The following is a 27567-nucleotide window of genomic DNA, read 5'->3' on the forward strand; positions in this document are numbered from 1 at the left end:
AACTAAAGCAGGGTGATAGAGGAGAAAACTATGGTACATCTCAGACTTTTAAGATCCCAGGCTTCAGTCTCCATGTCATGTTCCTTTACCACGTTTTTAGAGTTAAAGTTCTTGTCTAAGGGTCTCATCTTGTTCCCATTAAAGTTAATGGCAGAATTCCGATGTACTTCAATAGAAGCAGGATTCAACCTTCTGAGACTCATTTTCTTTTATGTCTTGAAAATGAAGAATGAGACTAGTCAAGTGGGGATTTCATCAGAAATCAGAGGCCAAATTCAATCCTGATCTAAATGCTTTGAAGTGGGTGTGCTCTCTCTTATACCAGGCCTGAATTTGGCTCCACATATTGAAATCTGTTGCGACAAAGATGTTTCATGGAACAGTGATGTCCTCTGTGGATTTGTCTACACTGCAATCAGACACCCACTGCTGGCCCATGCCGGCTGACTCAGGTTGTCTGGGCTTGGGCTATGAGGCTATTTAATTGCTGTGTTGACCTTCAGGCTTGGGCTGCAGCCTGGGCTGTAGGATCCTTAAAGGTGGGAGGGTCCCAGAGCTTGGGCTGCAGCCTGAGTCAAGAAATCTACACTGCAATTAAACAGCCCAACAGGCCAAGCCTTGTGAGCCTGAGTCAGCTGGACTGAGCCAGCAGCAGGTGTCTGATTGCTGTGTAGATATACCCTGAGTTAGGTACTAGGATGCATATTTTGACAATCAACTAACTCAGGCTGCTGGATATTTTAATACATCTTCTTAGCAAAGACACTTAGCTGCTTTTATATTTATTTATATATTGCCACAAATGTGGAGTTCTAGAGCCCTAACGTTCTACTAGTCCTACAGGATGATTCCCACTGAATAATGCTGAGTTCCTGTAGAACAAAACAAAACCTCCTTTCTTGCCAGGCAGGAGGAATTTTAATGTCCCAGGTCTGTACACAGTACATTGCAACAGCAAAATGAGAGTCCCCCATCTGAAAAGAACTTCAGCCAGTGGAATACTAGTGACTCAAAGAGATGGCTTTAGGAAGTGCAGGGTCCAATTCGAATAGTTTCGACGGGGCCCCGGCAGGGATGACTCATCCAGCGGCGCTCCGGGTCTTTACTCTGGGTCTTCCGTGGCACTGAAGGACCCGCCACAGAAGTGCTGCTGAAGACCCGGAGTGCCAGATGAGTAAAAATTAAAAAGGTGCCTAAGTTAGGCACTCTTATTTAGGATGTGGTACTCTCCTAGGTGCGGGGCCTCTTAGGTGCGGGGCTCGATTCAGGGGAATCGGCCTAAAGCCAGCCCTGCATGAGTGTCTCCATTGTGCATGCCAGAAAAGGAGCGGGGGTTGAATTCTTTAAAAATGTTTTCAAGCCTTTCAACAACATCAATGAAAATATTGATATGAGATGTTTGATAAAGTATATTTGGGAAATGACTGCCTAGGATGGAGTACTGCAGCAAGGGATCTGGGGGTCATAGTGGATCACAAGCTAAATATGAGTCAACAGTGTAACACGGTTGCAAAAAAAGCAACCACCATTCAGGGATGTGTTGTAAGCAAGATACCAGAAGTAATTCTTCTGCTCTACTCCATGCTGATTAGGCCTCAACTGGAGTATTGTGTCCAGTTCTGGATGCCACATTTCAGGAAAAGAGTGGACAAATTGGAGAAAGTCCTATGAGGGAAGACTGAAAAAAATGGAGAAGAGAAGACGGAGAGGGGACATAACAGTTTTCAAGTACATAAAAGGTTGTTACCAGGAGGAAGGAGAAAAATTGTTATCCTTAAACTATGAGAATAGAACAAGAAGCAGTGGGTTTAAATTGCAGCAAGGGAGGTTTAGGCTGGACATTAGGAAAAACTTCCTAACTGTCAAGGTGGTTAAGCACTGGAATAAATTGGCTAGAGAGGTTGTGGAATCCCCGTCATTGGAGATTTTTAAGAGCAGGTTAGACAAAAACCTGTCAGGGATGGTCTAGATCAGAGGCGGGCAAATTTTTTAGCCTGAGGGCTGCATCGGGTTTCATAAATTGTATGGAGGGCCGGTTAGGGAAAGGGATTATGTCCTGGCCTCCACCTCCTATCTGCGTCCCCCAGGACCACTGCCCCATGCAACCCCCCCCATTCCCTGAGATGTCTGCCCCCCCCGGGACCCCTGCCCCATCCAACCACCCCTTCTCCCTGACCCCTGACTGCCCCGGAACCCTTGCCCCTGACTGCTCCCTGCCACCCCATCCAAACCCCTTCCTTCCTGACTGGCCCCCTGGGACCCCTACCCCCATTCAACCCCCTTTTCCCCCCTGACTGCCTTGACCCCTATCCACACCCCCACTCATCACCACCACCCCAAACTCCCCCTGATCTCTATCCAACCCCTCTGCTCCCTGCACCGGTGGCTGGCGGCACTACAGACGTGCCACCTGGCTGCAGCAGGGTCACCATGCCACCACTGCTGCCACGCAGCTCAGAGCACCTGGTCAGGCCTTGAAGGATGGAGAGCTGCATGGATAAACAGGAAAATGTGTAGGTTTGGACAGTTTTCATCATCACCCGAACTTGTAGATATTTATCTTACCTTGGTTTCTTTGACTCTCAGTGCTTGACTTTTGTAAATGAGGCAAGTGTGTTGTTGTCACTCGACTGTCTTCTGCTGGTTTCCTACCTACCAAGAGTTTATATAACAAAAATGGATATGAATGTGTAGTAAAATGGCCCTAAATAGTAATTATGTTCATTCTGGGGACTCTTCCCTTTGAAAGCCATTTTTAAAAAAGAAAAAGAGTCTGAAAGGACTTAAAGGGTTACCACATACAAATATAAATGTTTTCAGTGAGGTTCTTTGCCTTGCGTTATGCAGGAGGCCTTCAAATCTATGGATCTATAAAATGTTATCACTCAATTTCATTTTTTTTCTTTCTGTCTTTATTTGGCAACATCTGTGTTAAAAGAATGGAACTGCACATGTGATTAACACCATTTAACACCTTGGCACTGCCAAATGTGCCCTCGTTACTTGGAATTTCTACCAATATTGTCTGAGTAAAGCGGCAGTCACTTTCCTTGGGCTAAACTGGTTCCCAGGAAAACATCCCGATAAAGTGGCTCTCCACACTGAGTGGAGTGTACTGTATTTGTTAACTTTTGACAGACACCTAATCTATTTTCTTAGACAGCATAATAAGTTTAAGCATAGAAATTTCATTACAGTTGAATCTGCAGCATATATTTACATGTATTGGTATATTTTTAAAAAAAGTTTGTTAGTTATAGGACTATAGGGAACTGCCAGGAGAGAACAATGAAGTATCTAATCCAGAATCCTGTCTTCTGTAGTGACCTATCCCAGATGCCTCAGAAGGCAGGGGGAGGGGGAGGAAATCCCAGAATGTACCATACTAACTGATAATTGACCTGAGCACCAGGATTCACGTGTTAGTGTTTTCAGACACAGCTACCTTTGCTATTAATAAGCCATCTTTTGACAGCTGATCCAACGAAAGTATACAAGCTTTCTCTCTTAACTGATGCTGCAAAAAAAAAAAAGGTTTTAGTGCTGAGTTTACTGACATGCAGGGACATATTTGTGAAAGGCAGCTCTCCTTCTGCAGGTTGGCTAGATCCGGTAAAACTGACATCCTTATTTTTGCACCCACCATTCAGTTTGTTCACCACCATGGCTGAAGGGAACAGGTGGACAAGGATAGGTGACAAGAAAGATAGATAAGAGGAAAAAATCGAAATAATGTATGTATACTCTGCTACAAATGTCCTATTTGTGGCAAATATGTGTCAGCTGGGTTTAGTCTTGTTTGGGAGAAAGGAACTGGACTGAATTTCTCCTACTACTAACAAGGCAAACAGGCCTTCATGTACCAAGATGTTTTACCCAAAAAAATGGTCTAAAACATATACAGTTTAGATAATGGACATTTCTGAACATGTCTTCTTTTAAATATACTACAAAAGCTGAGTTTATCATCAAGAAAGCCTTGAATACACAAGAGCTACAGTAACTCTCAGACAACTACCTACAATACATCTCAAACTACACAAGCTAGCTACACTGGTTGAAAACAAAAAAATCTAAACATTATTCAATAATGTTGGCAAGATTTCCTGGAAATGTCTCCCATCATATTTCTATCAGACCTCTCTTGTACAGCAGATTCTGCAGTTGTGAGGTCATAACGTCTCTGAGCAGGAGCTCCGGGAAACAATAATAGTAATTGGAGTGAGAATGCATGTTAGAAAATAGCTGCTGGATGAAAGAGAGGAATCCACACACACATTAAAAAATGTACATTTGCAATAGGAACGTCTATGCTGTGATTTCTCCAAGGCTACTTACAAGTGAGAAAGTGATGATTCAACCCAAGCCACTAAAATAGGTAGAATAACTTAGCAAGAAATCTTCTTTGGACTAAACCTATGATATTCTTTCATATTTATTCCTTCATCTTTTTTGTCTTAACAGATGTATTTTTATCCCTAATTAGAATAAACACTGAATGTGTTAGCTAGTAATGAATATTGACGATCATGGTGACCTTTGCTTGGAGAGACAGGCGTCCCCTTGAACCTTGTCACTGCTGTCCCTTCACAGGAAGGACTATGTTAGAGCTTCATGGAGGATGTTTCAACCTTTTCATTTTTTCCCCCCTGAAAGTGTTGCGTTTTCTGACTGAAAAGGGTCCCATCAGAGTTTTTTCTCACAAGCTCTTGACTATAGTCTCAAGTGGTGTGAAGTCCTTCAGAGCCAGATCTGGCAACAGTTTAGACTTGGGGGAGAGGGATAGCTCAGTGGTTTGAGCTTTGACCTGCTAAACCCAGAGTTGTGAGTTCAATCCTTAAGGAGGCCATTTAGGGATCTGGGGCAAAAATCTGTCTGGGGATTGGTCCTGCATTGAGCAGGGGTTTAGACTAGAAGACCTCCTGAGGTCCCTTCCAACCCTTGTATAAAAGAAAATAACTTTACTCAGGTGAGTACTATGTCTGAATCTCTACTTAAATATATGGCCTTCATCTCTGTAGTACCTTGGTGTCTTCAGAGTCCCATTGCCTTAACTGAGTAAAGTTACTTGTATTGAGACTTCAGTCTCCAAACTCATTCTTCCTATCCCTATCATGAGAAGATACTGACAACACTTAAACTTACATATGGATGGTGTGCACCAGCCAGAGACAGTCCTTATCTTTTTCACTTCAAATTAGAACTGGTCAGGAATCTTTCTTAGGGTTTCCAACTTTCTAATCGCACAAAACTGAACACCTTTGCCCCACCCCTTCTCTGAGACCTTGCCCTGCTCACTCTATCCCCCCTCCCTCTGTCACTCACTCTCCCCCATCCTCACTCGTGCACTTATTTTCACCAGACTGGGGAGGATCCCTTTTCAACCAGGTGTTCTGGTTGAAAACCAGACACTTGTTGGAAAGGCTTCTCAGATCCAGCATGGAATTTCTTCTCTCAAGACAAGAGAGAACCTAGGTCTCCTGCATCCCAGGTGAGCATCTAACCACTAGGCTATTGGCTATTCTTCACTAGGGTTGGGGGGCACTGGTGTGTCTCATACCCTCTTCATCCAAATTTTTGAAAGATCTCATTTTTGTTCCAATGTTAAATGAAAACAAATTTCAAAATCTTGTCATTTTCCATAAAATGGAATTCTTGTTTTCTGACCAGTCCTACTTGAAATGATTTTCTCTCAGTAACACTTGTACTCTACCTTTTTTTAAGCCATCAGGCCCTTGTATTTCAGTAAATTGCACTAATGATTGTAAATATGTGATGCAAATATATTACTAGTTTATTTTTCAGCTGTTCTTCATCAACCCTGGAATTCTGAGATGCACAGGACAGAGCTCTGGGAATGGAGAAGTTTAGCTTATATGTCTAAATTAGTTGCAGAAGGCCAAATTCCTCTCTGTTGCAGAGGTAACTCCTTTGATTTAATTCAGGTCATTCTGGATTTACACCAGTAACTGATATCAGAATCTGGTCCTAAACTTCTGCTGACATGGGCCAAGTCATTTAACTTCTTTATTGTTCAATTTATCCATCAGTAAATTGGGAGCAACAATTGCCTACCTCATGGGGTGTCTTGAGGCTTAATTAATGCCTGTTTATAGAGACTTTGAGATCCTTGGATGGAAGGTGCTAAGGAAGAGTTAAGTATTATAATCATTCTAGGTATATATAACAATGCCCTGGAAAAATGAAATGGTAAAAAGAGAACTGAAATAATTCACATGTATCACAAAAGCCTTGCAAACAACTTGATTTATGCACCTTCTGAACCACACCCTGTTCAGTCCTACAAAGGGTTAAAATAGCAGCAGCTGGTCTCAAGAACTCTGGATTGCCTGGTCCTTATCTCACTGTTATCCTGAGCTATTAACTGGCCACAGTTACGAAACATATCAGTTACTGCCATCTGTTTTTCAGGAGGCACTCATTGGATCCTGGCCAGAAGAGGGGATTAAGTGGAGAGAGGCAGAAATGACAAAATGATTCTATAGTATTCTGGTTGTACAGTTGGAGTCCCTCATGCTGTTATTTGCATGTACAGTCTGCAGTCACCAACAGCTGCAAAGAATTAAGCATAAAGATAAACTGTGAAGACTATTTCAAAGCTGCTATAAAGGAAATGCATTTCTGCATGCAGTTGTAACATGGGGATTGTGCAGAGAAGTGAAGTTATATAAAGCAAAAGCAAATAATTAGATATATGTGTTGTGTGTATTTTAGCTTTTTATATTTGGTATTTATCACTCTGTGTGTGTATTTTGGCCCTCCACAATAAACAAAAACAATCGATTCTGAATGTATTAACTCAAAGGAAAATTCTATGAATGAGTTGAATAAAACTTCTCTTTAGCAACATTCTTTCTTTTGTACTCTCCTCTCATACAGTTTATGACCCAGATTCTTTTTAAATAGTGAAGAGACGAATTAGAGACTGCTTGTGAAAGTGAAGGTGTGAATTTCAGCACAAACTATCTGTGCTTTAAAAAATACTGAGAGATTTTTGGCAATTAGTAATTGACTGGGTTTTAAAATATTTTTTTTTCCCCAAATGATAGATAATCCCATGATAATAGGAGAAAGGAAGAGTTTTCAGTGTGATTCCTGGGATTCAAAAAACATTATGGTTCAACAGCTGTACTTTTGATTCTGAATGTTATTAAAATCAGATTAATTAAATTATTCCAAACTATGCCATTCTGCCAAAATAAAGCTCTTTGGATTTTATTATCTTGGTAAATTAAATTAAGGTTAATACAGATTTTATTTTTAAGAAAAATACTACTTCAGATCTTTTAGTTAACTAATGTTTAATATCCTTCCTTTATATTTAATTAATACATGATAGTCAATATCCTAAGGTTTAACATTAATGGGAAAATGAATCAAACTTTTTAGAACACAGAAGATAGAATAACTATGTTGCACTGTAGTAGCAATGTTAACTCGTCCCCGCTATCTGTGCTTGATTCCCTTTGCTATTAGCATTCTGTACATCAGGATGGGCCATCCTGATCTGAATCTGATTTGCTCCAACTTTGTGGTGTTTCTGTGCACACGGGTTCATTTCCCTTTGACATTTTGACAAGTAATTCTTAAAGAATTGGAAGGAGAACTAAACCAAGATTGATACACTAGAAATATTTAGGTAAAATGGGCACCTTTAAAACTCAACATACTCTACCAAAGGCATTTTGTTTCGTCCTATACTTTGATTACAGTACAACAGTGCTTTCTATTCTCTGCAGTAGCAAATGCTGAGATTTAATAGTGCTCACTGTACTTGGTTACTAAACCAATTCTCTGTTTCTGCTCTTTCATATTTAATTGGAAATTGTATAAGTAAAATATTCATTGGCTTCTGAGAATGAAACTTCTAGTTGATTAGGCAGCTAATTGCTATGCTGCCTAGCTGCTACCTATCAGTATAGATTTGGATAGCAGAACTTGTTTAGAACAACACTATGATAGCTACTGCTTTGTGCACAGCTTTAAAATAGGCAGCAGCTACTCATGGCAGATGCAGATGTAATAATCCCCTACAATTCCATTCACTCTATAAAACCTCACATTATTTCATGGTAATACTCACAAGTTGCTGTGGTTAATTCCATACTAACTGAGCACACCTGTTCTTCAGTTACTTCAATCAGCAGAAGACATTTTAGTGATTCACATGTTTCGGCCTACTATGGCTGCTTTGCACAGCCCAGGCAGCACTGAGCTGAAATGACAGTTTAAACAGACAGGTTTCAGAGTGGTAGCCATGTTAGTCTGTATCAGTAAAAAGAATGAGGAGTACTTGAATCTCCAGTGAGAAACTGCAGAATTGGAATTAACTTGCAAACTGGACACCATTAAACTAGGCTTGATAATGACTGGGAATGGACGGGTCATTGCACAAAGTAAAAACTGTTTCCCCATGCTAATTTTTCCCCTACTGTTACTCACACCTTCTTGTCAACTGGGCCATCCTGATTATCACTACAAAATATTTTTTTCTCTTGCTGATAATAGCCCACCTTAATTGTTTAGTCTTATTAGAGATGGTATGGCAACACACATCTTTTCATGTTCTCTGTGTGTATATATATCTTCCTACTGTATTTTCCATTGCATGCATATGATGAAGTGGACTGTAGCCCACAAAAGCTTATACTCAAATAAATGTTAGTCTCTAAGGTGTCACAAGTAATCCTCATTCTGTAAACAGACAGTGGTTGACTTCCTGGGGGATCCCTAACTGCTGAACAGCTTCTTAGGTCATATGTAGCCAGGTATAAATTAGAGCAGTTGTGAGGCTTCTCTGACTTATGCTGGGAACTGGCCTGAGCCACCTTTGCCCACCTACCTCTACTGCTCAGATGTAGCCTGGGATTGGGGTGCAATGTTTTTATATCCCCTTTCTCTGAAGGGAACATGGCTGAAGATAAACCCTGAGAGAGCCTGAATTGCTCCAAGCAGAAGAGGATATAATAAATTCCTAGGGGAAAAATCAGTAACAATGAACAATACCTATATACAACTGAACAAATCAAGTTGTTTGTCCCATTCAATTCAATCTTCATTACTGGTGCAGCACAGCCACCATGTAGCTAATCCTTAAAAATTGCTTTGTAACAAGCCTTATGAATGTATTTTGTGGTCTCTTTGCAGTACGTTAATGACCCAGACAGTAGCAGTAAATGTGGCTTAGATGCGGGAGGGGAACATATTCTTCACACTGTCAGATTCTTTTGCAACATCCCCCACCTCAGGGTTATGTTAATTTCACTTGCATTTTAATAATCAGTTTGAATTGGATTAAGAAGCAAAGATACTTTTCAAGAGAGCAGCCTTCCTGTGGAATTTTCTTTACTGCTGAATTTTCAAGTACGACAATAGTAAAGGCAATTGCTTTTTGTGTGTGTGTGTGTGTGTGTGTGTGTGTGTGTGTGTGTGTGTGTGTGTGTGTAAAAGACAATGGGCCAAATTCACCCCTGGTGTAACTCCATTGAGATCATCTCCATTACATTAACAGAGTTTAAAGCAGGGATAATTTTGTCCCAAGTTGGTAAAAGTCCCACAATAAACATATGTCTTGAAGGACCTGGGTTATATGCAGCTCTCGTGTCATACGGTGAAAGAGAGCTAACAAAGCACCTTGGAGATGACAGAACTACCTAATTTGTTATGAAGTATAGTTTCCATATACCGCCATTCAAATGCAGAAGCTAGCTACCTGACCAGAAGACTCAAATGTAGGGTATAATAAAAAAATTCCGTTGAAGTCAATTGACTTTCCATTGACTTCAATGGGCTTTGGAGCACATCCCTAACTTACCTAATTATTTCTAATGCATGACTTTGCAGACATTGGCATGTGAATTCCACTTGGGTGGTTTGATCACAGCTCAAGATATACCATGACAACGCAACTCCCATCTTCGCTGTGCATTTCACAGCCTTGCACACACACATGCCTGATTATTTAAATTGCTCCATTCCCATAAATACAGTCCGGTCTTTCAACATTTGCTGCTTCTTAAAGCCACTTGAAATACAACATGTCTACTGTCAGGGCCACAACTGTAGCTAATAATGCCTTTACCACAGAAATAATATAGTTCGCCATTGTTTATGCTGGCCGGAGAGGCTGTGCTAGCATTCTGCTAGAAAGTGCTGTGGTTTTAATACAGTTCAACAACAATCCAGTGTGATTCTTTCATTATTGTAGGTAAAATCTGTATGTGATCTGATTCATGTCCCTTTGTACATAGGACAGTCATCTATGCTGGAATATAAATAACTGATGTAGTGATAGAAATACAGGCTGATTTTTAAAAAAATGAATATGAAGGTAGTGGGCTAATTTTAATAAGAGACCAGATGGGTATCTGATAAACTCAATACATGCTATTACATTTGGCACCAAGTTCTGCTAGCATTACTCACATTGACAAGTACCTTACTCTGTGATCAGCCCTTCTTGGGACTGGCAGAATTGGACCGCCAGTTATTATGGTTGTGATTTTCAAAGGAACTTCAGAGATTTAGGCTCCCAAATCTGTTTTGGACACCTCCCAACCTAAAAGAAGTCTCTATAAAACAATGATTTCAGTCATCTTGCCTAGGTGTAAGATGTGTCCCATTTGGGACAGTATTAATTCTGCTCCATGATAGATTCAAATTCTGTCATTTAAAAAAAGAAAAGTAAGTTTCTAGTCCTTGTGCTTATGACGATAACCTTCCAAGTGTAACTAACACAGTGTTTTCTTCCTGAGTCTGCAGACAGTCTTAAACAACAGGTCTAAGAGAAGTGAAAACTCACATCTAAAGGCATATTATGCATATACCATTTTTTTCATACACCAAAATTGTACACAGCACAATAGTGTACACAAATTAGTAACTGCTTGTGCAACTATGCAAACAAAGGCCAGAAATAGCAGTGGACCTAACAGTGGCCAGCTTATTATTTCCTACTGCACCATCTATAACAATGGTTTTCAACTTTTTTTTCCTTTGTGGACCTCTTAAAAATTTCAAATGGAGGTGTGCACCCCTTTGGAAATTCAACTTGTGGTCTGCAGACTCCTATCACAGATATCGTAGACTAAAAACTGACTCAACAGAATTCAACTATAAATGTTGCACATGCTCGGCACGACACATGGCGCAATGGGAGTAAAGGGGCTAAACTGTGAGCTTCTATACTAAAGAAAACACTTCCAGGTTTTGACCTGTAGGTGGGGGTATTCACATACTTTTGATTGATCAGCAAACTGGAATGTCTTTTGTAGAATCTGAAACTTGATTTTCATAATCACCTTTTGCAGACCCCTTAGGTATAGTCTGTGGACCACAGTTTGAAAACTACTGCTGAATAAGTTGGTAACTACTTAAAGGCCACTTTTTGTACTTCATACTCTCACAAACAACTATTGTTATAAATGGGAGCTCCGTTGTGTGTTGAGAACATATATAGCCTTAATGCGGTAGACCTAGTGCACAGATCAGAACTAGAAATATAATTAGGCCCTCTCTCCAGAATGAATTTGATGCACCTGTTCTAGATCAAGGCTAACTTTTGTGTTGTAGTACTATGTATTCAGGTATATAAAAGGAGCAAGAACTTAGAAGGCTATTCTACACAGATAGATATTAATAAAAAGGAAGATCAGATTTTGTCCTTGAATTCAGTGGGAGCCATACATGTGCATCTGAGAGCAGAATATGACCTACAGTCTATAAGAGGGTGTATTCCAGGTTATTTTAATAGTGAGGGGAAGTCTTTCAAAGGCAAAAGACATCAGTGGGAGCTGGGTGCCTAAGTAACCATTTGTACCTTTGAAAATCTTCCACATAAATATTTGCAGTAAATCCAGGCCAGGGGAGTATTTTCAGGACAGTCTATTTACACTTAAACTTATTTTTTAAAATAAAAATTGGTCATTTTAACAGGTGGCAAATGTTAACTTATCACTATGACCTATGTGAAAAGATTAATTTGTGGTCTCAAGGGAATGGGTTCTAACAACATTGGTTTCAATTTACTTAGAAAGGTATCAAAGGTTATCTTCAACCTTACCTGAACTTTTTTTTAAGTAAAGACTTAAGCTGGTGTTTATACATCAAGATTTGAAGACAGTAATAACTTAATTCCATAACATGAGATCAAACAAAAATAAAGCATTTGCTTTCACAGCAGCAATTAGATGGAACACCTTAAAAAAGTGATTTTAAAAATGGCAACTAATCTGGCAAGCCTTGGAGCTTGCTATTGGGAAAATCTACACATGTCAATTCACTGTGCTGTTGATGTCCTGTTGAAACTAATTACATTGTTTCATCTTCATTCAGGACCACAACTGGTACAACACTAGTGAGGGGGGAAATATGAGGTTTGTTAATTGAGCTAATGAACAAAGTAACAATGATACGGTGGCAGTTCTGTGTTATATGAACATCCACATGGTGAGTTAACGCTGCACATTATATATATTATTTTTATAGCAGGGTCTAGAGAACCCAATGTGCTAGGCACTGAACAACCATATAAGAGTCAGTTTCTGTCCTAAAGAGCTTATATGTATTATTGCCCACATTTCACAAATGAGAAATTGAGACACAGACATTAAGTAACTTGCCTGTGGGTACACAGGAAGTCTCTGGCAGAGACAGAAATTGAATTCAGATCTCCTGATTCCATAAACACATGTTGGTCCATTTTCAGCTGGTCTCTACAAATGCACACACATTGTGTGGTGAATACAAGACTCCACATTTGGGTAACTGCACAGGCAGACATCAAGCTGCCTTGCCCAATTTGTGTGCACAAGTGCCCATTTCACATTACTGAAGTGACTTAGGTTTATGATCAAGTAAAGGTCTTATAGTAAAATGGAAGATATTAGTGCAATATATTTTTCAATAACAAAGGAAGCAAATAAAGTGGTTACTCTTAAAAAGCCATCATCTGACAAGTTTCTGCACCATGACATTTGAAATGTCCCCCTCCCCCCACATACTTAGAACAGGAAATAATGTTGATAACTCTGTAGAATCTCTTGTAAATGCTGACTTTTATTTATTTATTTTAATGGCAGTTTCCATATATAGCAGTGAAGGGCCAAATTCTGCTCTTTTGATTTAGACTTAACCAGGCAAACTCCTATTGATTTTAGTGTGAGTTTCACCTGATCAAGGACTGCATTATTTAGCCTGGGACTTTTAAAAGTTACAGCAATCATTAAAGCCATTTGTGTGTCATATACATGTGAGGATCACTTTGGAAAAGGGGGCTGGTAGGGAAAATTCTCAGTTCAATTTTTCTTTGTGTTAAACTCTTACAAAACTGAATAGAAAATAATCTTTCAACAGGATTTTTTATATAGAAGGATTCAAAAAATCTATAGAAAGGTTAGAATTCTCTATTAAATTCCACAGTGTTTCGCATAATCCCTAGATATAATTCAACGGAAATAAACCTCCACTTTTCCATGAGAGCAAACAAACTGGGTTTGGTCCTGGAGTACCTTGTACCTGATGTAGTCATTTGCACCTAATATAAAGTAGGTGTAAAAAACTATCAAATCACAATTCTCCACTCACTCATGGCAGTGGTAATATTTTGTACTGCCCCGGCATTCACTTTGCTCAGATATAAATGACACCCCAGTGTACAGAGCATGGAAGACTCAGACCCACTGATTCCACGAAGTTTTAATATACATTATCAATGCAATCATTTTGGTTAAAATATTGGAGAGAAGTCTGTAGTAGGCAGGATTTGGTCAGATTGTCACACATTCCTGTAGCAAGCGGCAGCCATCTCAGCTGTGACACAGTTGGCTTTCCATAGTGTGGAATTAGTGTAACTGGCAGATGGCATTCTGATAGATTCAGGGATCATTATCAGGCCACCTGCAGAGCAGCACAATGGGGTTGAGTCATGGCAAAGTCATTCTAGTTTTGTTCCCTACAAGCCGGACAGTATGGATTTGGAGAAGATACAGCCTGGCTCTGTGGAATTCTAATGTGTGTTAAATAAAACATCTGGCTATACCACTCTAGGAAGCCAGGCTGTGCTGTTGGCAACTGGGGTATGAGGTAGAACTAATTAATGCCCATGCTGCTTCATGTGTGGCAGTGTCTTATAGCCATGGATTTACTGGTAGCACAATAAGGTGGAAATGATTTGTGGATGACTAGAGAGTTCATGGCTATTAGGAGTTCCCCTAACAAGATGCCTTGTAACCTTGTGGTGTGTAAATAAGGCTACAACTTTTCCCTCCAGTGTGACACGGAGTTAGTCTGAAGCAGGCCCTGGGGGCGAGTGCAGGAGCTTGCGAATTGTTAAATGAGAGTGCCTCCACTTATTGAAGTATAATATTTCATCTTCTTTTATTAACAGAGAGAGGCACCGTTTTGTTTAACGAAGTTGATCGCTGTAAGACACTGTGGTCCAAATCATCAGCCCAGAACTCAGTCTGAGTAGCTGGTCTGGGTGGTGGGCAGAGGTATGTTTAGAAAGGGGGATGCTGAACTAGCTTCTGCTGTAAAGTACATACAGGATGATTTATATGGCAGTGCATCCTTGGGCCATGCCCCACTCCCACCTTCTGCATTATCCATGTGCAGTTACTCATAGGACCTGCCTTGCGTCAGAGTCGCACCCATTCTTTTTAAAAATTGATAGTAGCTAACATGAACATATTTCATGAAACTGATACTGATTGTAGACCTGAGGGGTGCACCAGTCCTGTGAAACTGTTGCCAGCATTTCTTCATAATCTAAAATCACGTTTGTTTAATTGAATCTCGGTAGCATATTGGCCTGGGAAAAATTGACTGCAGCAGGAAATGGAAAAATGTTGATCAAAGTTTGATGTAATCCTTTGATTCTATTGAAGCATCAGAAATACTGTAAGTGATACCAACTCTCACCTATATTCATCACTGGTGTACGTGGGCCCACGCCTGATTGATGACAATATAGAAAACTGTCTCATCCTTATGTTTATTCTTTGCCTCTTGCCTTTGCAGACATATGTATGTATCAATTTGATGAATGTAATAATGTATCACTGAAATGAGTTTTAGATCAATCCTGTTTCATAGCAGTTCTTTTAATATCATTGGTGTACAGTGAAATTTGCAGAACAGTATTTACAAAAAATCAGTATTAACAATTTGCAAAACAGACAAAAACAAGCTAAGAAAATATAGTGAGTTTTCCTTTCTGGGTGAATGTGGAAAATTGTGCAAGTTTTGTAGTAAAAATGTTGCTGCCTCCCAAACATATTTTTGACACACACATTAACTCTGTGCACAACTCATACATCATGCAACGATTTTCAGGACCAGCATGTCACTAATTTACATCTGATAACTTAAAGGACACCTTTTAGATACATATTATAACAACAGAATGTTGGGGGTAGACAGTGTGTCAGGTCTGATATGAGTTACAGTGTGGTGGTTCCTCTGCCAGCTGGCATTGAGGGGCTCTCAAGATCACACCTTTTCTATCAAGGAGTCCCCTTCTACAGCTGTTGTTCTGACTGCTGCCCAGTAATTTATGCAAACTATTTCACCATTATCTAACAATGTAAAATAGAAGTGAAAACATCATATTACGATAGGGCTACCAGATGTCCCAATTTATAGGGACAATCCTGATATTTGGGGCTTTTTCTTATATAAGCGCCTATTACCCCCCACCCCGTCCCGATTTTTCACACTTGCTGTCTGGTCACCCTATATTATGAAGATGTACAAGGAACAAGTTTTAAAATTTCAGAATATGAGCAGGCCTTTAACTATGCATGGCAGGATGGAAAGGAGTTACTATAGGCTTCACTTACCAAAGGGAGCTTCAGCTTTCAGTTGTTTGGGAAATGTTGCTCTAGGGTTAAAATCTGGCATTGCAACCCCAGCGAAAACTTTAGAAACTCAAATATCAGTTAATTTATTTGAAACTGTCAGTTTCAAAGCACTGACTTTGGGTTAAATCCTGGGAAAGAAAGTCAGTTAATTTTGAGACTTAACTTGGGAAGGTAGGGCTCTGAGCCTGCTCCTATTGAAATGAGTGGGAGTTTTGCCATTGATTTCACTGTGTGCAGAATCAGGCCCTAGCATTGTAAATTCTAGCTTCAATAACATTAGAGTTTATTTTGATTTTCATGCTCTTCAACTGTACAGATAAAGTTAGGGCAGTAACATTTGGCAAGTCAGCATAAATATTGACTCTCTTGTTTAGTCCCATTAACTGTGTTCCTGATTCATTATCCATGGAAAGAGAACTGCTGCTTTGAATAGGAAATAAAGGAAGAACACGTAAGAGTTACAGTGCTAGTGATGCTTAGTCCCACCTCTAAGACCATTGCTTATCAGCATGTAACACTTATCTGAAAACTGCAAGCTACCAAAACCACACTTTTCTATTCCAAGGCTCTTTGGCAGCATGGAACCTAGAGTGCACCATACGTCACTAGGTGCTTAAAAATCCTTTCCATACTCACACCATTGTATGATCCTTAAAATAATATCCCCATCAGATTGTCTACATTCAACCTGCTCTGGAATACTGCACAACAGCCAAAATAAAGTGGTACCACTGGATGGGTGGTAATCATCCTGCCCCAGGTTTGGTGGTGGAAGGGTTAAATCTGGATCTGTGGCGTGTTTTCCTCCCCTGCAGGGATTACATTGAAACCCTGACATAGAAAAATGTGGTTGAGTCCTACTAATGGCACTTTCCCTCCTCAGGAAGGATGTATAAAAGGCAAGGGTAGGGGAGAGAGGCTTTTCTTTTGAGTCCTGAGACAGAGAAACAGGTTTCATTTGAAAGTATCGAAGGGTTTAGAAGGAGAAACCTTAACCATATTTGTTGGTTTTCTTTGATATCTTCTTGTAAGTAGCAATTTTGTGTTATACTTTAACCACAGGAGGACTGATTAGCACAATACAGGCCACAAACTGGTCTCATTTCCACCCATGCAACCCTACTGATAGCAATGAGGTTGCATGGGAAAGTATTCTAGCATTCAACTGGGGAAAGGCCAATAATTCTATAGAAATTGCTCAAAAAATCCTATAGACTATAATAGCGAATGTTTCTTCCTTAGAACTGTTAAACCATCCAGTAGCAGTTAAGGAGTTATATCATTGCAGTGGAATTTTGTATGGTATGTTTATAAATTCCACCAAAAGGCTGTATCATTCTAGAAGATCATAAAGATGGATGTAATTGCAGGCAGAATTTGCCCCTACAGAGGTAGGCCAACATCTGCCAGGGAGTGATACATGCATTCCTATCACAAAACTGCTTGGAGCAAATACAGATAGAGCAAAACTTGGTTTAGAGAAGCAAAATAAAAGCCTCAAATTGTTTTGGGGTCTTGCAAATACAACTCTTGTTAGAGAGAACCTCTGCTCATAAATATAGAGTGACCAGGAGGAGAGACTTGACAATAAGTGAGTTTCTATGTATTCAATGCCAGCCTTGCTGACCATGACTGACCTTCATCTTATGTTAGTGTTGTGTGTCATCTAAGAGATTTTCATATTACTGTACATACTATTTTATGCACATGACGCTGACTAACTGGTCTGCACTTTTTTAATGGTTTCTGTGTTCCAGAGCAGAGGTACTGTTCCAGTGTCACAAGCCTAAAAGCCCTCACTTAAAATAATTTGTCAGATAGAGGACAAGACCATATTGTTCTTCCCAGCAAAAGAACTGTTAAATTCTTTCCACAAATGCAAAACCATCACGATTTATTTTAATCTATATAATTTCTCACTTCAATTACATAGAACAGGCGAAGTGGAGATTTCTTCTAATTCCTTCTTGGACACAAGGGTTTTTGTTTTTTTGGTGTATCTTGTTTGTTGTTATTCTTAAAGAACTCAACTCTAGTTACATCCATGTAAAATCAACGAGAGCGTTTCCCATTATACAACCTGCCATCTGAAGTTATTCCTATCTATGGGCAAGTTTAGAGAGTTTAAGGGAACAAAACACAGGTATAAAAAGGGGGGCTTTGTAAAGAAAAAGAGATGGTTATAAAGAGCTCTCTAGAAAGAGAAACCCTGCTTTGCTTCTCCCCTTTCTTTGCATTTTTGGAAATTCAAAAGAATAGAGAGCGAGTAAATTGGTCACACTATGTCTACAATGCAATTATAATCCATGGCTGGCCCATGTCAGCTGACTTGGGCTTGTGGGGCTCAGGCTAAGGAGCTGTTTAATTGTGGTGTAGACTTTCGGGCTGTTTTATTACTGATAATTGCTACAAATCTGTGGTTTGAGTGAAAAGTCTTTTCTTTTTGATGATGTCACATAACTTTCAAAGCTGTGAATATTCAGCTTAGCACCTGTTTTATTCTTCCATGCAGGGCTTCTTCATTGATAAGTAACTTTGGGGCAATGACTGTCTTCAGTATGTCTGTACAGTGCCTGACAAAGTGGTGCCCTGATCCCTGATGGTGCATTTAGGGGCTACCGTAATACAAATAATAATGTCCACTTGAACTTACAGTATACTTTGGGCTGGTCTACACTACGGGGGAAAATCGATCTTAGATACGCAACTTCAGCTACGTGAATAACATAGCTGAAGTCGAAGTATCTAAGATTGAATTACTCACCGTCCTCACAGCAAGGGATCGATGTCCACGGCTCCCCCTGTCGATTCCGCAACTCCGTTCGGGTTGGTGGAGTTCCAGAATCGATATAAGTGCATTCGGGGATCGATTGCTACCTGCCGATACGGCGGGTAGTGAAGACATATCCTTTGAAAGACACGTGCATGGCAATATGAATGCAACATGGCCTTTTTTGTCCCTACCAAGCAGAAGAATCTTTCTTTTCCTTTCCCTTTCTGGATGCTTTTATCCATTATTTCACCTGTTAAACATGAAGCTTTCAAGTCTCATTTGGAAGGCAGTGGTAGAAATCCCAATGAATTACACACAGCACAGAGACAGCAAAATAAACATTTCCTATTGTTCTAAACATCTGTCTTCAGCGCTGCACTGTTTCCTATTGGCAGCAGTAATCACATTAGCCATTTACTGACATGTGGTGGTGGGGCTGGACGTTGGGTATTAGAGCAGCAGTCTGCTAAGGTGACCCAATATCCAGCATTCACAAGCAAGAAAGGCTGAAGAAAAATTAGCCAAAATTTGTTAAAAACTAAATATATTGAGCATCTCCTCAGCTGCTGTAGTTCAGCGTCACTCCATTGAAGGAAATATTATTGATCCATAACTTTGTGCTGCTCAGCTCTATTTTCATCATTCCACTAACAAAATACCTTCACTCGTTGTCTATATATTGTACTGTTTATTATACTCATTGATGTTGTGCCTATTATGGTAGTACCTACGTGGACAATAAGGCTTAAGCTGAGACATATGAGATCTTGGTGAGAGAGACCAAACACATATGCCTGGAACAGATGCATTACTGCCTATATTTTGGAATAAATGTATTATGGACTGAAAATACGATCAGATTATGTTTTCACTAATCTTTCATGTGTAAACATGTAGTGCCATATTCCATTTTTGGTTGTAGAGTGAGTGATTCATGATAAGTATAAAAGCTGAACGTTATCTAAGAAAGAAAGAAAACAGGATATGCAGAAAATGCAGGAATCCCTCGTTAGAAAAACAGATAAGCATAGAGAATGTGCCAAAATGAAATCAATGGAGCTGTGCCAAGGTACAGCAGCAGAGGATCTGGCCCAACAACTATAATGTGGCTTTGTTGAAAAGGTTATATTTTTTGAGATCTGTTCTTTCATTGCTTGGCAATGGAGTTTTTAGGGCATAGGTGGTGACTCCCAATGTGTATATATGTTGACCCTCCCTGCGCTCCGAATTCTGTTGTCTATAGATCTGTTGAAAAATATTTAAGGATAGCAAAATTAATACTGCTCCAGCACATTGCTTCATTTGGGGGAAAATACTTTTCAAACATGCTTTTCACTGTCTATTTTTGCACCCAGATTAGTCTCTCTCAAGTATGAACAGCTGTAGTTTGGGAACAATTACATACAAGGGAAAAATTCAGTACAATGATTTTACATGATACTTTTATGAATAGCATCACACAGTTTAAGGATCAATTCCCAGCTTGTGTCACTTGTCACAGTGCCATTTACCTCAATAGAGTTATGACAGTATACACCATGTGAGGGTCTGCACCTTTGTCTTCAAGAAATAAAAGGCCTGGGCTGCACATTCAGTTTATAAAAGTAAGTTCAGTGATTCCCGACCTCTATATCAGCTGAACACAGCTCTGAAGTAGGCTACAATTTGACTCTAACTACATGTCTAACAAGTATTATTTTCTGTATAAGGGGGAACATTTTTAACACGGTTTCTCTACCTTTGACATGCCTAGTATGGAGTATAAAGGTCACTTCCAATGTTAAACAGTGTGTTTAATTTGTACCTTGTGCACCAGTCTGAATATATTCCCCCAGACATTGAGTGAATATTATATGTTAAACTGGGAAGAATAGCACAAGTGGTTAAAGGGCAGGGCTAGGTGTAAGGACATTTGGTTTCCCTTCCTGGCTTTGATATTAACATGCCCTGTGACCTTGGGCTTGATTCTGCTTCCACTGACGTTCCAACAGCAAAATATCTATTGACTTGAATAGTACAAGAGGCCCAGAACCTCAGGAGTCAAGTACAATCACAGTCTTTGCACCCCACCTTGAGTCTAGTCCTGGTGCACTATTCTAGAGGGGTGGGGAGGAAGAGATGGGGTTGTGGTGCTGTCTCCCTTAGCACTGGGCTGGCTTGGTGCAGGACGAAGTGCATGCTGCATCTTTTCAGAATGTACCAGGGCTGTGATCTCCATGTTCCTGTCTCAGACAGAGTGCTTTTACTTTGGGGTGATATTCCTTTGCTCTGACCCTAACTCTAGTATTGGACTGAGTTAGGGGCTAACTCTCTGCATCAGTTCCAGTTAATAATTCTTACTCCCCCACCTCAAAGGGCTGTTCTGAGAGGTAATTAGTTAGAAAAAAGACCACCATTTGTTCATGCCCTTGGGCAGGAGGTGGGTTGATCAGGAGGGTCTTCTGATGGCCTATTCTTATTAAGGGACTGGCTATTTTGCTCTTGGTAATCTGTCAAGTGTGATGCTGACTTTTTAGTTTTTATTTCAAGTATTGTTTGTTCCAGTTGTTTTTCAGAGCTTGGGGGGTGCTGGAAAAATAAAAAGAAAAAACTAAAGTAATAAATAACGGTCCAGATCCTCTGGACCAACCACCTTCCCTGAGCCACTGGGGATGGGGGGAAGGGTGATGTAGAGCCAAGGGCAGGTGAATCCTCACACAGCAGTTTAAATGTCCTTTAAGGTAGCTTTGTGCCACTGGAGTGATACAAAGTGGTTTTAGTAGGAGTTAGGCTTGGTCCAACATTTGTATGGTGCATTGAAGATTGAGTGCTAAGAATTATTATAATTGTTGTTTCCCCTTCTCCATATTTCATTTAAATGTTGGACCCAGATCTGTGTGTGTGTGACATGCACACACGTGCATACATGCCAGATCTGTGTGTGTGACATGCACACACGTGCATACCTGCTGTGAGGCAGCTGTAATCTCTGCAAATATCAGAACACTGAGGCATCTTCTCCTGGTGCTCCTGTAACTCTGTATGAAACATTCAGCAACAGTACCCACCCACCATGCAGTGGTAAATCAGGTAATTTCATGCCCACTGAGATGGTCCTGCAAAGAGATGAAATAACTCATGTCATCGTTATATCCTTAGGCAAAATATAATTTAAACAAATTGACTTGTTTATACTTGTCTCTGTGGCTAATTTATTGAGATTTACAGTAGCAAGCCAGGTCCTCCACCTCGCAATCGTTACTGGTTTACAGCTTTAAAGCCATTGGGAAAGTTCAGATTATAAACTTTTTTTTTTCTTTTAGGAGGAGGTTAGGTATTTCAGCTATGGCAGGACTGAATTTCATGCTCCTCTAGTGTCAGACACTATTACTTAAAATAGTTCCATCCCCCATGTGGGATTAGCTGGTTTCTCTTACATTTTAAGTGAGTGATAGCTTACTGAAAGAAGAGGAATGCAGGATTCCTGGGGGTTGGAGGCTCTTTCTGCATCTAAGTATATAGATACATACCTAAGGTATATACTACATACCTACATTTTTTAAGAAAGATTTACTAGACTTAAATAGCAACCTACAGATGAAAGTTAGGGATTGTCTGTTACAAAGATTGATCATTCAACCTTTGAATGGGATCCTTGATAGAGATATATTTGCATGCTAGTTGATCATGTTTTTTAACATTGCGAAGACTGACGTTCATAGCTGTCCATATCAACTATGTTAAGTGTCTTTCTTCAGTAGATCCCCAACTTCTCTGCTAGGATAAATTGGCACAACTCCTCTGAAATCAATCAATTTACACCAGCAGATTATGCTATGAAGCAGAGCCTCAGCTGGAGTAAATTGCCATTGCTTCATTCACTTCAATGAAAGAAAAACTTTAGAAGGGCATTTAGTGCTTAGGTACCTTCCCTTTATCTCTGTGCCCAAGTGGTAGGATGTATGACAGCAAGGCAGGACACAAACAACAAACTTCTTTATTCTGTATACAAGTTACATTCTAACAAAGCTGGATTGTTTTGGGAAACAGGTTTAATATGATCTCAGTAAAAAAGAATGAGCTTGGGATATGAGGCATAGTTTCAATGTGCCTGTGTGCTGAGGGAAAGCATACTCTGTAATTTAGTGAAACTGAATGGAAACAGTGACCCAAGCACTGAGGTTAAAACATAAAAATGAAAGACCAGAACTGTGTAACATGGGCACAGTTTTCTAATTTTTCCATATATTTTCTATTCAATGGAAAAATTAAACCTACGGATACAGACAGCATATAGTAGGAAAATCATATGCCAACTGTCAGTACACTGTACCTGGGAAACTTTTAATACCCAGTTTTTGCTACAAAAATATTCTGGGCCATGTCTAAGAAAGAGGGGGTAAGCGGAAGGCAAACTGAATTGGAGAACATGTGAAGTCCTGATCCTGAGATCCTGAATCATGCGAGTTTTTCTTATGCGAGAAGTCCCCATGGGTAGAAATCAACAGGATTATTCACATAAATAAGCACTACATGTGTGAATAACGGTTACATGATCGAGCCCTTAGTTGGGCTCTCTGCTGTTTCATGTCTTGATCATCAATGCATGAGAATGTTTCTTTGCTAACCATGCTGGCATGGAAAAAGGTATGTCTTGAGGTACACAGTATTTCAAACTGGGGCTCCCTGGTCCTGCTTTCCTTTCAGTGTGTCATAAAGCAGGATTATACTGTAATCAAGGGTGGCTCCAGGCACCAGCACACCAAATGCGTGCCTGGGGCGGCAAGCCACTGGGGGGCGCTTTGCCGGTCGCCGCAAGGGCGGCAGGCAGGTTGCCTTCGGCTGCATGCCTGTGGAGGGTCCGCTGGTCCCACGGCTTTGGCAGACCTCCCGTAGGCATGCTGCCAAATCTGCGGGACCGGGGACCTCCTGCAAGCAAGCTGCCGAAGGCAGCCTGCCTGCCATGCTTGAGATGACAAAATACCTAGAGCTGCCCCTGCCTGTAATGAACTGGATTGTAGTCTAATGTATTCAGAAGAGGTTGTCCTTGAAAACAAACCATTAGTAGCCATCACATATAAACCATTTCTGTCTGGCAGTGTCCATTATTAGGGACCTGCTGGACTGTTCAAACAGCAATATTCCATTTTAACAGTGACGGAATACTCCAGCTAGGAATAATGGAATAAGACTCCGGTTCTATTTTGTTGGTTTTCGGAACTGGGGCCATGATTAAGAAGGATGGCTGGGGGCATTCGTCCCAAGCGTGATTTGAATCCATGTTATTAATTTATAGATGGCTTTAAGCTGCAAAAATTGCATCTGTATCTTGATCTCAGACACCCCAAATTATCACCCAGTGTAATCTATGAATCATCTTTCCACACTGCAAAGCTTATTCCCTCTCTTCCCCCCAAAATAACCCTGGTGTAAAACACTTTCAGACAGTCGCTACTTCATCCACCACTCATCTTCAACTCTTTAACTCAGTTGACAGATTTTTGCCAGTTATTATGCTAGTTTTTTCATCTATGGAAAGCTCTTGACTAGTGTAGTAAATAGGAATGAGATAGTATCTCCCTAAATATTTTGTGAGCCCTCTAGTGGCACTCACTGTCTTCTACTTTTCAGAAGCCACTAGAACCTTGCCAGAGCTAGCAGCAGCTAAGCCTTGTATTGGGTGTATCGTTAGCAAACTTAATTATTTGGAACACATCCTCCCATGCACATCTTGTTCCTTCTTTACATGTATATTATGTAAAGTGCAAAAGACGCAAACAGTGGGCGACAAAGCTAGGATCCTAATCACAGAACAGTGGTACAGGGAGTGACTGCAGAGGCCTAATGAAATCGAAAAGAAAACTACAGTCATTAGGACTGTGAGTAACCTGCTCATTTAGAGAACTTAAAAAATGGTTACAAATGGACTTGGTTAATAGCTCAGTAGAGGACTGGCCCACCTGTACTGGAGAACGGAATGGTGCATAAATGATGCTGAAATGTGGTGGCTTTACTGAGTGTAATGGGGGCTAAAACATACAACCTGTTGCATTGGGTAACAGCTCCTATTAAACTCACATACAAAGAATTTGATGAGATTGTGGAAATCCTACAAAATCACCCATCTCCAAAGCCACTGGAGATTGCAGAGTGTTTCTCCCTCTACAAACAGAATGGAAAAGAAAAAGAAACAATTTCTATGTGCCGGAATTGGGGAAATTAACAGATCATTGCCAGTTTGGAGAGAGTTTGTGATGGATTAAGGGACCCTAGTTAGTGTGTAGTATGCAAAATGAAGCAATCCAAAACTAGCTGTTGACGGAGACTGATTTACCCCTAACACATTCACTAGAAATTGCTGTATCAATGGAGACAGCTATTTAAGACGCCAAGAATCTGCAACCGCATGATGTGATCTGCACAATAAATAAACTGAGGGTGAAGCCAAAAGCACAGCCTGGGCAACACTCACTGTGTGCTTTCATTGTGGGGGTCTCATAATGCAAATTACTCTTGGGTCAAGGACAAACCCTGTAGAAATGGGAAGAAATTGAAACATATACCACCGCAGGATTGCAGATTCATCAGTATGTAGCTGACAACATGGAGTCTACTGAAATTGCTATAGCCTCTCTACAGCTCTTTAGTTTAATTTAAACAACAAACAAATGTTCGGATTTTTTTTTTTTAACAAGTGGAAGGGGTAAGACTTAAAATGGGGCTTGACACAAGGTCTGCTGTTTCCGTAATTTCAGAGCAGGATTGTCGGAGACCGTTTAAAGAGGTGAAACTGCATAGAAATTCAGTGTTCCTAAAACATACAGGGGAAATCCTCACTCTTAGGGAGTGAGGGTTTACAATGCAGGTAACCTATAACATTAAACAGCATATGCTAAATCTCTAGCAAGGGGGTCATGCATGACTGAGATTCAGCTGCACTGACAAAATGTAAAATGCCTGCAAGTTAAAAAGAATTTATGAACTCAACTGCAAAACTAAAATTAGCTGAATTTTTGGACAAGGTAGCTCGTGTCTTTCAGGATGGTATCAGATCCTGAAAATATAAGAAAGCAAAAATTATGATTGAAGAGGGAGAAATACTTAAATTTAGCAAAGCTTTTCCGGTACCTTTAGCATTACAGTTAAAAATAGAGGTATCACTTCAGCACTTACAGGATCCTGGAATTATATCCAAGTTTAGCTGCAGTGAATGGAGGACCCATAGGGCCAGTGATGCCAAAGAATGGGGCTGTTGGTACTGCAAGAGAATCAATATCCTTTACCTAGAATAGACTATATTTGCCTCATTAGATGGTGACAGGAGCTTCTCCAGGATTCATCTAACCCAAGCCTCTCTATAAATGGAGATTGCATATTGTGACAATACTTCTCAACAGACACACAGGCTTATTTCAAGATAACGAACTTATGATAGTGTGGCTATGAAGTTAAACATTCAGTTTGTGGTAGGAATGCATAAAAAGGCCTGATTCTGTTCTCACATTTGTTTGTATTATTACTTAATATTTCTATTAGGGTAGCACTTGGGAATCCCAGTCAAGAATCAGGGCTCCATTGTGCTAGACTCTTTACAAACAAAGAAAACTGTCCCTACCCCAGAGAGCTTGAAATATGGCAGAATGCAAGTGGAGGACAATACAGATAAATGAGGTGGGGGGGATGGGGGGGTGGATGAGAGTTAACAGAATTAAGAGAGTTTAGCAGAAATAACTCTCAGCTCATTGCTTGCTTAACCAGTGCCAGATGGTAGTGGTTTGTAGCAATTAACTCCAGTGGAGTTGCAGACAGGAAGTATGGTCTCTTAAGGAACTAGCCTAGGATCTGGATTCAAGTCCTGCTTCACAACAGACTTCCTCTGTGATCTTGAACGAGTCACATAGCCTCTCCGTGCCTCAGTTTCTCATTTGTTAGTCAAGTCCAGGCAACATTAAAATGAGACCTTCTGAGAATGAACCAATCTTTAAAATATAGTATCCTCTACAGCAGGGTTCATCAACCTCTGGCAGGCAACTTGCCAGGGTAAGCACCCTGGTGGACCGCGCCAGTTTGTTTATCTGCCGCGTCGGCAGGTTCGGTGGACCATGGCTCCCACTGGCCACAGTTTGCTATCCCAGGCCAATGGGTCTGCAGGAAGCACCGTGGGCTGAGGGATGTGCTGGCTGCGGCTTCCCACCTCCCGCATTGGCCTGGGACGGCGAACTGTGGCCAATGGGAGCCACGGTCCACCGAACCTGCCGACACAGCAGATAAACAAACTGGCCTGGCCAGCCAGGATGCTTACTCTGATGAGCCGTGTGCCAGAGGTTGATGACCCTTGCTCTACAGTAAGAAGACATGTTCTGTTTGTACCTTTGGGCAATCTTTCTGGACAGATAATGTTGGGATTCCCTTTTCTTCAGATAGAAATCTACCTATCATAATCAAAGAGCTTTGCTTTTGCTTGATAGCAGGAACACACCACATAACCAAGTGAGGCCATGCTTTCAGCACACTGCTGTCTGTTTGATGTAGATAGTAGTTCCATAAATTCTGCAAGTAACGTTTGCTGTTGGAGTTGGTGACATTATCAAGTTTCCCAGTGCAGATTCTTTTCAGAGGAGCAAGCCTTCAGCTTTTCTTCGAATGGAGACTTAATGAGTCATTATTTACTTTTGTTACACTATAACATGGAGCTTGGTTTCTGGAAAAAAGAAAATGTGCCAGGGCTGCAGCTAGACAAGAATAGCCTATTTCCCATAATGACAGTTTGTTTCAGCTCACCCACACAGTGCAAAGCTTCTAGTGATTTCCAAAATCAAATTCCCATTGCACACTTCACTATAGCAGGAATCTGGTCTTTCATACCCAGCGACCACTTCATCACCCACTAAAATATAGGTTTCTGGGGTCAAAGGCAGAAACCAATTAGCAGCA

General features: G+C 40.5%; 1 long non-coding RNA gene across 2 annotated transcripts; it reads left to right on the plus strand.

The window, feature by feature from the left end:
* On the plus strand, nt 1-23886 carry LOC115651543. Of its 2 annotated transcripts, XR_004000385.1 has the most exons (4): nt 2069-2078; nt 10145-10149; nt 11749-11751; nt 23789-23886. It is a non-coding gene; the product is annotated as an uncharacterized LOC115651543 (long non-coding RNA). The 2 variants fall into 2 exon arrangements; XR_004000386.1 differs by lacking the exons at nt 2069-2078; nt 10145-10149; nt 11749-11751 and adding exons at nt 1-12; nt 12112-12116.
* Nucleotides 23887-27567: the final 3681 nt, after the last annotated feature.

This window comes from Gopherus evgoodei, chromosome 4 (genome assembly GCF_007399415.2).
Source record: "Gopherus evgoodei ecotype Sinaloan lineage chromosome 4, rGopEvg1_v1.p, whole genome shotgun sequence".
Classification (NCBI taxonomy): Eukaryota; Metazoa; Chordata; order Testudines; family Testudinidae; genus Gopherus; species Gopherus evgoodei.